The following is a 15,908-nucleotide window of genomic DNA, read 5'->3' as shown; positions in this document are numbered from 1 at the left end:
CTTTTTTAGTGAAGAAAACATTGAAATTTGAGAAGAGGGATTTTGATATAAGATATACTATTTATATATTTCTCAGTCTCTTTCCCAATTATGGGAAAACTTGGGCATTACCAGTGCTCAATGATTATATAAATGCATAAACAATGCTTTTATTGAGGAATCTTATCTTTAGAAATGTTAAATTTAATAGTGGTTGAAGTGTAGAATTTCAGGTTATTTGGATCTCAACAGTTTTAATGGAAAGAGCTATGTTTCAAATCACTCCTTGTCTTCAATTTTGGCTCAGCCACTAGTAACCACATCCGGTTACAGGCAATTACATCTGACCACTTATAATCAAGTAAGTTTACAAAATCATCTGGTACTTCATGTAGTTTTTAAAGGTGATCGCGTTTTTAATAACACACCGTCAGTGTGTGAATTCCACCTGCCCTTATCATGCCCAAGTCCTTATGACTCAAGGCACTTTGGTTAGATTCTGGGAGGGATTCCAGCAGATGTAATTGTCTGTGCCAAGCGGTAGGGAGCCTAAAGAAAAAGAAAAGGAAAAAAAAAAAAGAACTACCCAGACATTTTCTGTATATCAAAGGCTTTCACAGAAAGAGCACTTAATTTTCATAACAGTCTTAATAGACAATAATTATTTATTCCATTTTATAAAGCTGGACATTTAATTCAGAACTACAAAGTAACTGGATGTGGTTACCTAGTGGTTCTCCTTGTTATTAAGTAAGAAAAAGAATAAATTTTCCAGATTAATAGAAACATATCACATATGCAGGCTATGTTGCTTCAGCAAAACTACAGCATTAGCATATGAGCTGCAACTGATAGTGATAATTTACCATCACCAGCACTAGTCCAGCTGGTCTATAAACTAGCTCATATTTTGCTGTGTTTTCTGATGAGAAAATGGCAAACAATTCATTAAGCATTTGTGGTAAGACACTAAAAAACATCAGACTAATAACTTAACCAAGTAAGTAAGTGACTTAAAAAAGCAACAAATAAAACCCCAAAATAACATTACGGAGTTGATTCCCTGATTTTACATGTTTTAGTGATTACCGATATATCATGCATTGTGTATTTCACAGACTATAAAAGCAAAATTTAATTGCTTAAAATGTGTTTAAAAATCTGTGCTAAAGTATTAAGTCATTTTATGGGGACTTTTTACAACAAATTTAACCTACTGGAAAAATGCTTATTTTCTTTACATCCTTTGGGAGAATTTTAAAGTCTTAGACCCAGAGTTCATCCTATACTCTGTGAATTACAATGGTTAATATAGCTAGTAGGGTGAACAAGAGATCATTTAAATCAATGTTATTTTAATGATAATGTATGATAGTAGTAAAAAAAAATAAACTACCATCAGACTATAAAGTGCAAAAGTACAACACAGAGACTATTATTTAAGTTCTATAGGATATTTAGTAGAAAAGTAATGAAAGTTCCTGATAAGAACTTTAGAGGACAACCAACACAGGTACTCTTATAAACATTAGCTAGTAAACTGACTGATATCCGAAGACGAATCAGAGTTTTAGAATTAGTGTTTTTATCTCCTACATTAAGAAAGATCTATTAAGTTTTACTAAAGCATGAGGACTGGTTAATAGGAAGAAAATGTGAATATCTGGTTTCTTAGTGCTATATTGCTATCTCTGCTTCATAATTAAGAGACAGGCTAAAAGGATAGAAGCAATCACAGGCTAAGGCAGGATATGACTAGAATTTCCCTGTCAAACATTTCCCTACCAAGTCTTCTACTGGGTAGATTTTTGTCACTACCATGAATAAGTAATGTAGGCCAAAATCTCTTTTAGACAAAATTTTTAAACAACTTTATTGAGGTTGGTATATGATAAATGGCACACATGTAAATGTGTAATTTGATAGATTTGATATGTATATACCTGTGAAGCCATTACCATATTCGTGATAATGAACATCATATCTATCATCCTCAAATGTCTTTCTGTCAAATGGTAATCTCTCTTGTCTCTCCTTAGCCCACTCTCCATTTTCAGGCAATTTTGTCACTTTAGATAAGTTTGCATTTTCTAAATTTTATATAGATAATACAATATGCACTCTCCTTTATGTCTATCATTTTAAATTAAATGACTATTTTGAGATTAGTTCCTGGGACTGCTTGTTCAATGAATCATTCCTTCTTATTTGTGAGTAGTACTCCATCATATACAATACAATATTTTATTTATCACTTCATATATTGGCAACCATTTGGGTCATTTCAAGTTTTGGATAATTTTGAATTAACTGGCGATGGACCTTTGTTCCAGGTCTTTCATGGTTGCACATTTAACTTCTCTTGGGTAAGTACCTAGAGTAGAATGTCCTGGCTATATGGCAGGTGTGTGTTTAACATTTTAAGAAGTTGTTTTTTTTTTTTTTCCCTTAAAGCAATTGTACCACTTCACTTTCTCACCAGCAGTGTATGTACTCCTCTACTCCTTGCCAACCCCTTTGTATGGTGACTATGATTTTAGACATTCTAGAGGGTGTGTAGTGGTATCAATTTATGGTTTTAAATGGTCTTCCCAAATGATTAATGAGTTTGATCCTACTTTCATGTGATTTTTTTGCAATGGATATTTCTTTTCATGGAAGATCTATTCAATTTTTTTTCCATTTAAAAATTATTATTATTATTTGTAATTTTATTTTATTTTTTCAGTGTCCCAATATTCACTGTTTATGCATCACACTCAGTGCTCCATGCAATATGTGCTCTCCTTAATACCCATCACCAGGCCCACCCATTGCCCCAAATTCCTCCCTTCTAAAACCCTCAGTTTGTTTTTCAGAATCCACTGTTTCTCATTGTTTGTGTCCCCCTCCAATTTCCCCCATTTCACTTTTCCTTTCTTTCCCCTAATATCCTCCATGTTGTTCCCTATGCTCCACAAGTAAGTGAAACCATATAATTGACTTTCTTTTCTTGACTTATTTTCCTTAGCATAATTTCCTCCAGTCCCATCCATGTTGATACAAAAGATTCATCCTTTCTGATGAAGGCATAATATTCCATTATATATATATATATATATATATATATATATATATATATATATATATATATATATATACCATATCTTCTTTATCTATTCATCTTTCATCTGTTGAAGGGCAGCTTGCCTCTTTCCACAGTTTGGCAATGGTGGTCATTGCTGCTATGAACATTGGGGTATATATACAGTACTTCTTTTCACTACATCTATATCTTTGAGGTAAATACTCAGTAGTGCAGTTGCAGTGTCATAGGGTACCTCTGTTTTTAATTTCTTAAGGAATCCCCACAGTGTTTGCCAAAGTGGCTGTACCAACTTGCATTCCCACCAAGAATATAAGAGGGTTCTCCTTTCCTCACATCCTCTTCAACACCTATTGTTTCTTGTCCTATTAATTTTGGCCATTCAAAATGGTATAAGGTAGTATCTCAATGTGGTTGTGATTGGAATTTCCCTAATCGCTAATGATGATGAACATTTTTTCATGTCTGTTAGCCATTTATATGTCTTCTTTGGAGAAGTGTCTGTTCATGTCTGCCCATTTTTTTGTCATGATTCTCAGTTTTGTGTGTGTTGAGTTTGAGGTGTTCTTTACGGATCTTGGATATCAGCCCTTTGTCTGTACTGTCATTTGCGAATATCTTCTCCCATTCCATGGGTTGCCTCTTTGTTTTGTTGACTCTTTCCTTTACTGTGCAGAAGCTTTTGATATTGATGAAGTCCCAAAAGTTCATTTTTGCTTTTGTTCCCTTTTTCTTTGGAGATATACCTTGAAAGAAGTTGCTGTGGCCAATGTCAAAGAGGTTACTGCCTATGTTCTCCTCTAGGATTTTGATAGATTCCTGCCTCACATTGAGATCAAATTTATGATTGTGTATGGTGTAAGAGAATGGTGGAGTTTCATTATTCTACACATAGCTGTCCAGTTTTCCCCATACTATTTATTGAAGGGATTGTCTTTTTTCCAATGTATATTTTTTTCCTCCTTTGTCAAAGATTATTTGACCATAGAGTTGAGGGTTCATATCTGGGCTCTCTACTTTGTTCCACTGGTCTATGTATCTGTTTTTGTGCCAGTACCATGCTGTCTTGGTGATCACAGCTTTGTAGTAAAGCTTGAAATCAGGTAATGTGATGCTGCCAGTTTTGTTTTTCTTTTTCAGCATTTCCTTAGCAACTCAGGGTCTCTTCTTTTCCATACAAATTTTAGGATTGTTTGTTCCAGCTCTATGAAAAATGCTGGTGGAATTTTGTTTGGGTTGGCATTGAAAGTATAGATTGCTCTAGGCAGTATAGACATTTTAAGAATGTTTATTCTTCCTGTCCATGAGCATGAAATGGTCTTCCATCTTTTTCTGTCTTCTTCAATTTCTTTCATGAGTGTTCTGTACTTCCTCGAGTGCAGATCCTTTACCTCTTTCGTTAGGTTTATTCCCAGGTATCCTATAGTTCTTGGTGCTATAGTAAATGGAATTGATTCTCTAATTTCCCTTTCTGTATTTTCACTGTTAGTGAAAGAAAGCAACTAATTTCTGTACATTGATTTTGTAACCTGCCACAATACTGAATTGCTGTATGAGTTCTAGTAGTTTGTGGGAGGAGTCTTTTGGGTTTTCCACATAGAGTTTCATGTCATCTGTGAAGAGAGAAAGTTTGACTTCTTCTCTCCCAATGTGAATACACTTTGTTTCTTTTTGTTGTCTGATTGTTATTGCTAGGACTTCTAGTACTATGTTGAACAACAGTGGTGAGAGTGGGCATCCTTGTCATGCTCCTGATCAGAAAGGGAAGGCTGTCAGCTTTTCCCCATTCAGAATGATATTTGTTGTGGGTTTTTCATAGGTAGGGACAGATGATGTATCTCTTTTTTTTAAGAATTTTTTTAAAGATTTTATTTATTTATTTGACATCTATTTAATTTTTTATTTCAACTATTGAACTTTTTAATTCCAGAGTTTTTGCTGGACTATTTAAAATAAGTTCTGCCTCCTTACTAACATTCTTTGTTTTGTAAGACACCCTTCTCATACTTTTCTATGGTTTTTCAGACATATTTTAGACAGGAATATTTTCACTATCTGAATCTATTTTAAATAGCTGACTTAAATCTTTGTCTAGTAAGTCCAATATTTGGTGTTACTCAGTGACAGTTGCAATCTTTTTTTTAACTATTTTAAGTAATATAATGTAACAACTGCAGAGATTAGAGTCTCCCTTCTTCCCCTTCTTTGTTGTTGTTATTCTTGATGATGACTGTTACAGTATTTCTTGTTAAATGACTTTCCTTAACTTATTATATAAAAGTCTATATTCTTTATCATATATAGGCAATCAAACTTTGATTCATTTAGCTTAGTTTTTACCTAATGATTGAACAGAGATTCTTTTTTATTATTAAAAACATTAGGTCTCTCAGTCTTTATTTAGGGGCTCTATGTGCATGTTGGGACATGCCTAAAACACACAGCCAGTAATCTTATTGCTTTGCCTTGGCTTTATTTCCTGCTTGCACAAAGCTTCAAAGTCAGACAGACATATGAACTTAAGTACAGCTCAAGTCTTTTTTGAGCATATATATAGGCCCAAATTGCCCATAATCCTGTGCAAATGTGAGACCTGCTAGATTCCTGGAAATTTGTCAGAGTTTTTCAAAGCCATTATGGACATCAATGTCACAACTTTTCCTTTTAAGTTTTTTGATTAGTCCATGTTTGCACAGACTGCTATCCACCACTGCAGGTAACCATGACACTAAAGCAATCGCCTGTAATTGATACTGATGATAATAATAATATGGAAAATATTTTCCCAGTAGGCAATTGCTCTGCTAAGTCCAGTTCAAACAGCTTTGAAAATGATTCTTCCATTAAACCCCAGCCAGGTCAAATAATGACAATTCTTTGAGAGTGAATCTTTGAAAGATCCGCAACCCATTCTGCTTGCTTTTCTCCTTCCAAGGTGGCAAATGCTAACTAGGGATGTAGGATATTATTTTTCAAGAATATTAGGGAGCTAGAGAATGGGCAGTATGACTAAAATAAATTAAAATATCACAAAATGCATTATTCTTACTGAGATTCAGCAAGTTTTCTTTTTTTTCTTAAATTTAATTAGCTGACATAAACACATCATTAGTTTCAGATGTGGTTCAATAATTTATCAGTTGCATTTAACACCCAGTAATCATCACATCACATGCTGTCTTTAGTTCCCATCATTTAATTACACCATCCTTTCACCCACCTCCTCTCCCTCCAGTAATGCTCAGTTTGATTCCTATAGGTAAGAGTCTTTCTTGTTTTTTCTCCCTCTCTGATAACTTCCCATTCAGTTTTCCCTACCTTCCCCTATGATCCTCAGAACTGTTTCTTATTTTCAACATATGAGTGAAACTATATGATGATTATATTTCTCTAATTGACTTAATTTACTCAACATAATATTCAACAGTTTGATCCATGTCGATGTACATGGTAAGTATTCATCCTTTTTGATCATTGAGTATTATTCCAGTATATGTATAGATATCTAGATATAAATAGATGATACAGATATAGATATATAGATATAGATCACATCTTCTTTACCCTTTCATCTGTCAATGGACATCTCAGCTCTTTCCACAGTTTGGCTATTGTGGACATTGCTGCAATAAACATTGGGGTGCAGATGCCCCATCAGATCACTACTTTTGTTTATTTGGGGTAGTGCAATTGCTGAGATATAGGGTAGCTCTATTTTTAACTTCTTGAGGAACCTCCATACTATTTTCCAGAGTGGTTGTACCAGCTTGCGTTCCCACCAACAGTGCAAGAGGGTTCTCCTTTCTCTGAATCCTCACCAACACTTGTTTCCTGTCTTGTTAATTGTAGTCATTCTGACTAGTGTGACGCGGTATCTCACTATGGTTTTGATCTGTTTTTCCATGATGCCAAGTGAGGTAGAGTATTTTTTTCCAGTGTCTGTTGACCATTTGTATGTCTTCTTTAGAGAAATGTCTATTCATAACTTCTGCCCATTTCTTGACTGGATTATTTGGTTTTGGGGGGGGTGCTGAGTTTGGCAAGTTCTTTGTAAATCTTGGATACTAACCCTTTATCTGTCATTTCCAAATATCGTCTCCCATTCTACAGGCAGCCTGTTAGTTTTGTGGATTCTTTTCTTTGTTGTGCAGAAGGTTTTTTTCTTGATGTAGTCCCAGTAGTTCATTTTTGTTTTTGTTTCTCTTGCCTTTGGAGATGTGTCTAGAGCAAGAAGATGTTGTGACTAAGTTTGAAGAGGTTGCTGCCTATGTTATCCTCTAGTATTTTGATGGAGTCCTGTATAGTATTTAGTTTTTCATCTATTTTGAGTTTATCTTTGTGTATGGTGTAAGAAAACTGTTCAGTTTTATTCTTCTACATGTGGCCATCCAATTTTCCCAGCACCATTTATTGAAGAGACTATTCTTTTTCCATTGGCTCTTTTTTCCTGCCTTGTTGAAGATGAGTTGGGCATAGAGTTGGGGTTCCATTTCTGGGTTCACTATGATGTTCCATTGATCTATGTGTTGTTTTTTGTGCCAGTACCATGCTGTCTTGATGACAACAGCTTTGTAATAGAGCTTTAAGTCAGGCATTGTGATGCCCCCATCTTTGGTTTCTTTTTCAACATTCCTTTGGTTATTTGGGTATTTTCTTGTCCATACCAATTTTAGGATTATTTGTTCCAGCTCTGTGGAAATGCTGATGGTCTTTTGATAGGGATTGCATTGAATGTGCAGATTGCTTTGACTAGCATAGATTATTTCTATTGTTTCATGTTTCTGTTTTGGTAGTTTATAAATTTCCAGGAATGAATCAATTTCTTCCAAATTTCCTAATTTGTTGGCATAGAGTTGCTTATAACATGTTCCTAAGATTATTATTTTTTTTTATTTCCTTAGTGTTGGTTGTGATTTCTCTTCTTTCATTCATGATTTTATTAACTTGGGTCCTTTCTTTTTTTTTGATAAGTCTGATTAGGGGCTTATCAGTCTTATTAATTCATTTAAAAAACCAGCTTCTAGTTTCATTGATCTGTTCTACTGTCCTTTTGGTTTCTCTTTCATTGATTTCTGCTCTAATCTTTATTTTTTCTCTTCTCTCACTAGGTTTAGACTTTATTTGCAGTTCTTTCTCCAGCTCCTTTAGGTGTAAATTTAGCTCGTGTATTTGGGAATTTGTAATTTTTTTGAGAAAGGCTTGTTTTGCTATGTATTCTTGGGACCATCTTTTGTGTATCCCAGAGGTTTTGAACAGTTGTGTTTTCATTATCATTTCTTCCCATGATTTTTAAAAAAATAATTCTTCTTTAATTTCCTTTTTGACCCATTCATTCTTACATTAGTTGCTCTCTAATCTCCAAGTACCTAAGTTCTTTACAAATTTCCTCCTGAGTTCAAGCTTCAAAACAGCGTGGTCTAAACATAAGCAGTCAATAAACCTAGTCTTTTGGTTTCTTTGATAACTGATTTGTGACACCATATGTGATCTATTCTGAGAAGTATTCCATGTTCACTCAAGAAGAATGAATATTCAGTTGCTTTAGGATGGCATGCTCTGTATGTATCTGTGAAATCCACCTGGTCCAGTTTTTCATTCAAAGCCATTTTTTTCCTTGTTTATATGCTTAGATGACCCATCCTTTATTGTGAGTGAGGTGTTGAAGTACTGTACTATTATTTTATTATCAATGTGTTTCTTTAATTTCATTATTAATTGGTTTATATAATTGGCTGTTGCCAAGTTAGAAGAGTAAATATTTATAATTTTTATCCATATGGATAACCCCTTTAATATGATATAATGTACCTCTTTATCCCAATAGTCTTTGGTAATTTGTCTGATACAGGGATTGCTATCCCAGTGTTCTTTTGATGTCCATTATCATGATAAATGGTACTCCACCCAGTTACTTTCAACTGAAGGTTTCTTTAAGTCTAAATGAGTCCCTCGTAGACAGCATACTAATGGGTCTTACTCTTTTATCCAATCTGACACCCTGTGTCTTCTGATTGGGGAAGTTAGGCCATTTACATGCAAAGTGATTATTGAAAGATATGAATTTAGTGCCATCGTATTACTATATAAAGTCCCTGTTTCCGTAAATTGTCTCTGCTTCTTTCTGGTCTATTTTACTTTTGGGCTCTCTCTTTGATTACAGGATCCTTTTTAATATTTCTTGCAGGTCTGGTCTCGTGATCACAATTTTTTATAGTTTCTTCTTGTCCTGGAAGCTCTTTTCTCTCCATTCATCCTTTCTCTCCCTGCTGGCTAAAGTATTCTTGGCTGCAAGTTTTTTTCATTTGGTTCCCTGAATATATCATGCTAGCCCATTCTGGCTTGCCTGTTCTCTGTGGGTAGGTATGCTGCCTGTCTAATGTTCTTACCTCTGTAAGTTAAAACACCTCTTGTCTTGAGCTGCTTGCATGCTTGCAGGATTTTCTCTTTATGTCTGAAATTTGCAAGTTTCACTATTATATGTCAGGATGTTGACCTATTTTTATTGATTTTGGGTGGTATGCTCTCACTTCTTTAGACTTGAATGACTGTTTCCTTCCTCAGATTAGGGAAGTTCCGTGCTATGATTTGTTCAAATATGCCTTCTCTCCCTCTCTCTTTTTCATTCCTCTGGGACCCCAATAATTCTGATATTGTTTCATTTTATGGTATCACTGGTTCCTTGACGTGTCCCCTCATGTTCCATTAGTTGTTTTTCTCTATTTTCCTCAGCTTCTTTTCTTTCCAACATCTTGTCTTCTGTGTCAGTGACTCTCTCTTCTGCCTCATTTACCCTAACTGTTAGAACATCCATTTTAGACTGCATTTCATTTAAATCATTTTTTATTTCAGCTTCCTTAGACTTTATTTCTGCACAAAGCAATTCTCTACTGTCTTTTATGAGGGATTTTTGTTTTGTTTGTTTTCCAAACCAGCTAGTAACTTTAAAATTGTATCCTGAATTCCAGGTGATATTTTACTTATATCCATATTGATTAGATCTGTGGTAGAGAGTATTACCTCTGGTTCTTTCTTTTGTTGTGGATTCCTCCTTCTAGGCATTTTTCCCAGAGAAGAATGGATGAGTGAGAGAATGAAATCAAAAATATCAATCACACTACAGAAATCCAAAGAGGTCAGAAGCAAAAAAAAAAAGAAAAGAAAAAGAAAAGAAAGTGGGGGGAGAGAATATAATCTCACAAATGAACAAAACTATGTGATCCACTTAGTCCGGGGTGTATCTTGGCCTTTTTGTTAGAAGATATTAAATCCCAAAATAGTAAAGAAAGAAAGCAAAACTTATATATATAAGTTATATATATATATATATATATATATATATATGTTATATATATATATATATATATATATAAAATCAAATACAGTGAAAGCAACATAAATATAAAAATAAAGATAAGTATAAAAATAAAGATAAATATAAATAATATAGCTATAAAATGTAAATTTAAAAATTAAAAAAAGACTTAAAAAAAGAGTTGATAGGGCGCCTGGGTGGCTCAGTGGGTTAAGCCGCTGCCTTCGGCTCAGGTCATGATCTCAGGGTCCTGGGATGGAGTCCCGCATCTGGCTCTCTGCTCAGCAGGGAGCCTGCTTCCTCCTCTCTCTCTCTCTCTCTCTGCCTGCCTCTCTGCCTGCTTGTGATCTCTCTCTGTCAAATAAATAAATAAAATCTTAAAAAAAAAAAGAAAGAGTTGATAAAGTAAGAATCTTGTAGAAAAAAAAAAAGAAAAAACATGAAACTGGAAGAGTAAAGACTCATGAGAAAAACCCTCTAATTCTGTATACTATTTCCCCCTAGGACAAGAGTTTTTTGATTTTGAGTGATATAAAAACTTGATATTCCCCCAAGGATCCTCTGATCTTCTGGGGGAGGGTCATGTTGCACTGATTCTCAATTGCCTTTGCCTAGGCAGAGTTGCACCATCCCTTGCCAGGGCGGGAGGCTCATTGTAAACTGCTTTGGATTGCTCTATGTGACTTTTGTTCCCTGGTGGCTCTTCAGGCTCTAGGGAATGAAAAAAAAAAAAAAAAAAAAAAAAGATGGGTCCTGGATTTCCAACCTGGGAACCTCAGTGCACTCTCAGGGAAAGACAGCCAAACCCTTTTGTATGAACCAAACTTCCCAGACTCCTGCTCACCTCTACCAACCTTCTCAGTGGAGGGAGGGATGTCTCACCACCTTGGCTAGCTGGGCCCCTGCTCAAGGACCAATTGCCCCATCATGCATGTGCCCACAGCGCTCCTCCTGTGGGAAGGAGCTGGATCTTCCAATGGCTGTCTCTTGCTGGACCCCTGCTTGGAAAGTGATCATCTGATTTGTGTCATCATATGTTGTTTATGGCAACAGTTAGCTGAGAGGCCACTCCAGAGCTTACTAATTATAACTGGCTTCTCTGATCCAGTGCTTGGGAACTCTGTTGCTCTCAGACAACCCCATTATTTCTGTAACTCTGGCAATCCTGGGCCCACACTGTCTCACATAGGATTCTGCCCCACTTCTCCACCTGAACATCTTTCAGGCAAGAATGTCCCTCATAGGAGCATACTTTCTAAAGTTCTGATTTTGTGTTCCCCCCGCTTTATCACTTTCTGCTCCCTGGCTTATAAAGGCTCCCACCCCATGGTTTATCTTCTAATACATCCCTTCAGATTCATATTTCTGCATCTCCTACCTTGCAAAAGGTGATAGCTTTTTTATTTGCCGAATTTCAGTAATTCTTTTCTTAGATCTCAGGCTGACTTTGCAGGTATTCAGAATGATTTGATTGATACCTAGCTGAATTTAAAGGAGGAGATGAAACAAGGGTCCCCTACTCTTCTGCCATCTTTCCTCTCTAGAATGATGCAACAAGTTTTCTTAAATAAATTCTCTTTTCTTTAATGCAAAAATTTGGTTAATTTCAACTAAAATTTTGAATTTTATTTACAATTTTTTCTCATTGCTTTTATGAAGAAGGTAATATTCAAAGGTCATTTTTCTACCATTTTCACTGACATCACCCCATGCTCAGTAATTTTTGAACAGATATCAGACACTGTAAACTTTACCTATTGAATATTTGATATTTTTGTATACCTGCAATATTCTTTAGCTTTGCTCTTAATGCAGTAAAACCACTTGGAACAAATTTGATATTTTTGAGTATATTAAGCATTAGATAAACTAGGTCAGAGTAATATTTATTCTAATGCTAATCTTTCCTCAGTACAGAACCAAAACTCTTCCAAGTATTCTATTCCATGATTTACAAAATTTTATTTTCCACCATATTGTGGGGACTATCCTAACTTTGTGTGAGCTCCATGTATAGTTCTCTGTATCTTTTTTGCTATTTCTTTGCTTCATCTTAGACATATTTTCCTTACACACATGTACTGATTAGCACTCAACTAAATAATGAGGAGGAAACTTTGAGTTCTACGGAATCTTCTGTCCTATGGAATCTTGGCATTTTGGAATCTTGGCACACTATTTAAAGGAGACTGGTGGATTTTGACTGGGTTCTTTGTGTCTGTATAAGGCCTGTAAACTTTATAAAATTTCAACCTAAGGAAATTCATTCTTAGGTTTCTTTTTTCAAAGGGATCATGGTTCTGCTTTTCCTGTTGATCAATATTGAGTGTCATTGAATTCTATATTTTATTTTATTTAACAGTTTTTAAATTGTAGGGTAAATCTAACTTCTATGATCTCATCTTGATTAGAAACAACAGTCCTCAATATAATTTGCAAATTTTAATATGCTTGTCTTTTGTTATCACAGTGCTCTCCAATACTTTCAATACTTTCTTTCTTAAAATGCAACCAGTCACTTTGATGCCTTTAAAAATAATTTTTATCTGGGGTGGTATTCTTCAGTTATCTGGCAGGGACCTTTATCAAATATAACCAATTCCTTAGTGTTTTATTTTTCCCTAAGACACCATATTCTCTCTCTGATACTGGAAGATAAACAAAAGGGGGAGGGAAGCACCAGAAGGGACCCATTGGAAAGTAATACTCCAAAATGAGAGTGGCCTGAGATTGGGGACCAGCATTAACTTGGATTCTCATTGAAAGCCCTCAAAAAGAGGAAAGGATCATAGGGGGAAATTGTGGGAATCAGGCAGTTAGGGACAGGGGTCTAAGTCCCTGGACACAGGACAGCCACCCCAGCGCTGAGCCAGAGAGAGACAGTGAAGAAGCCAGGTCTTTGTCTCTGAGCCACCAGCCTGCCTGAGAGCATTTGGCTGTCCGCTCCCATGAGGGTAAGGGAGCCTGGCCAGCGGGCAGAACCACAGCCTTTTGCACACTCCAAACAGCGTGCTGCACTACCAGAGTCTGAGTCACGCCCCACACCCTCCCTTGAGAAAGAGGTGCATGCAGGCACCAGCTGGTGCTCTCTTGGACCCCAGGGAATCTGAGCACTCCCAGCCCAGGCCAGTGGGAAAATATCCATGCACAATTGCTGCTTAGGACCTCTTTGGCCCTATGGAGCTGCCCAGACAGCCAGGGTTATTGTGGTTTGGGGTACAAGCAGGAGTTCCTGTGACCCCAGAGACCCTGACTGGGAATGTGCTCTGCCAGCGGCAGAAGGGGAATTTATGTGCTCTGGAGCACCCATAGGGGAACAGACTGAGGCTTCTCTCAGAGAGGGAGGTCTGGATTCAGTTTGTGTTCCTTTAAACCTCCAAAAACCATCAAAAACTGCCAAGGGGAGAGAAAACAAATGAACAGACAAACAAACAAAAACCTCCAGAACAGAAGCCTGACAAACCGGTTTCCTCAGAGCTGCATGGGCAGGAGGACTTAACTCCAGCAAGTTTCCAACTCCTGAAAACCCACACGTCAGTCCCCTCCCCCAGAAAATCAACCCCCCCCAAAAAAAAAGACAAGAGGAAAACCATCACTACTTCACAGATACAACTTTTATTTTTAATTCATTACCACTATTCTGGTTCATTTATATAACTTTTTAACTTTTTAACCTATTTACTAAAGCAGTGAGAGGTCCAGTACATCAAATTCCATAACCTTTTAACCTGAACTTTTTGATACATATACCTATGTTTTTCTTTTGCTTTTCTATTTTTTATTTTTTTTTAATTTAATTTAATTTTAGTTTATTCTTTTTCTTTTTTTAATATTCATATAGAGTTAAGCTTCAAGGTATCCCCTTTCCCCGATCAATGTTACCCCTATAGGTAAACCAGTTTTTAATCCCCTTTTATCTTGGGAAAGTTGAGTCCTTTAAGAAAGATATCAACACACATCCAGGAAGAATCAAAATAAACTTCCTCACCCACACTGAGAATTTATAACCACCCTCCCATCTTTTTCTTCTACAGTGTTTCTGTGTTATTTGTTTTTGTCCTGGTAGTATATAAATCTTATACTTGGGGTTGTTTTGATGATATTCTTTTTTTTTTTCTTTTTCTTTTTTTTTTTTTCTTTTTTCTCTTGTCATTTACTTCTGTCAGTCTTTTTGTTTGTCTGTTTTTGTTTGTATACTTCATACCTACCTTGGGGCTCATTTAGGCTGGTCCTTCTCTTTTATTTTATCTTTCTTTTTTTTTTCCCATCTCTCTCTCTCTGTCTCTTTTTATTTTTTCTTTCTTTTGGGTGGGGACTCTTGATTGCTCAGAAGCATTCCAGGGTGCACCTTGCCTGCACCACTGTCCAAACATTCAGCTACACTCCATTCAGCCATCCTTCAACAAAATGACTAGGAAGAGGAACGCCCAACAGAAGAAAACTTCAGAGACTGGGCCTTCTGCAACGGAGCTAATTATGGAGATAGGCAATATGTTGGAAAGGGAATTCAGGCTAACAATTATCCAAGCAATAGCTATGTTGGAGAAAGTCATGGATGACAAAATGGAATTGATTAGGACAGAAGTGAAAGCCACCAGGGATGATGTTCATAATGTTCCCAATCAGTTCCAATCTAATCTAAATTCTCTAAAAGCTAGGGTAATTGAGACAGAAGATAGAATTAGTGATCCGGATCACTAATCACAAACAGATACAGAAAAAAGATAAGAAGGAAGCCTGGGAACAAACAGCTTAGTAGCCACAAAAACAGAATTAGGGAAATAAATTATGCCATGAAATATTCCAATGTCAGAATTAATGGAATCCCTGGTGGGGGGGGGGGGGGATGAAAGAAGACTCGAAGATATAGTTGAACAAATTCTCCATGAAAAATTTTCCGAATCTCGTGAATGGAAACAGCATTCATGCACTAGAGGCAGAAAGGTCTCCCCTCAAGATTGTAGATTCTAGAAAGACTTCAAGACACGGGCTAGTGAAAATGATGAATCATAATTGTAGACAGGAGCTCTTGAAAGCAGTTAGGACAAAGAAATTGTACAGACAATTCTTTGTACATAAGTACAGAGAAAAGCCCATCAGAATAACGTCAGACCTGACTACAGAAACCTGGCAAGCCAGAAAAGGCTGGCAAGATGTATTCAGGGCATTAAATGAGAAGAACATGCAGCTAAGAATACTTTATCCAGCAAGACTGACATTCAAAATGGATGGAGAGATAAAGAACTTCCAAGGCCAGCCAGATTTAAAAGAGTATGCAACCACCAAGCTGACACTGTAGGAAATATTAAGGGGGGGTACTATAAAAGAGGAAAAATCCATTTGCCTCAGCATTAGACTGCAGCGTTTTCTCCCTTACCCCTAAATATGTTATAAATGTAATTATAATAGCTGCCTAATATGTTGTCATGTAAATACATGATCATTTATTAAAACAGTCCCCTACAGTTACCCATTTTGGTTGTTTCCCACTTTGTGATATCATTAAAGCAATCACCTATTTTAAATACAAAA

The sequence above is a fragment of the Mustela lutreola genome, chromosome 3 (genome assembly GCF_030435805.1).
Source record: "Mustela lutreola isolate mMusLut2 chromosome 3, mMusLut2.pri, whole genome shotgun sequence".
Classification (NCBI taxonomy): Eukaryota; Metazoa; Chordata; class Mammalia; order Carnivora; family Mustelidae; genus Mustela; species Mustela lutreola.
This window is presented reverse-complemented; position numbering follows the sequence as displayed.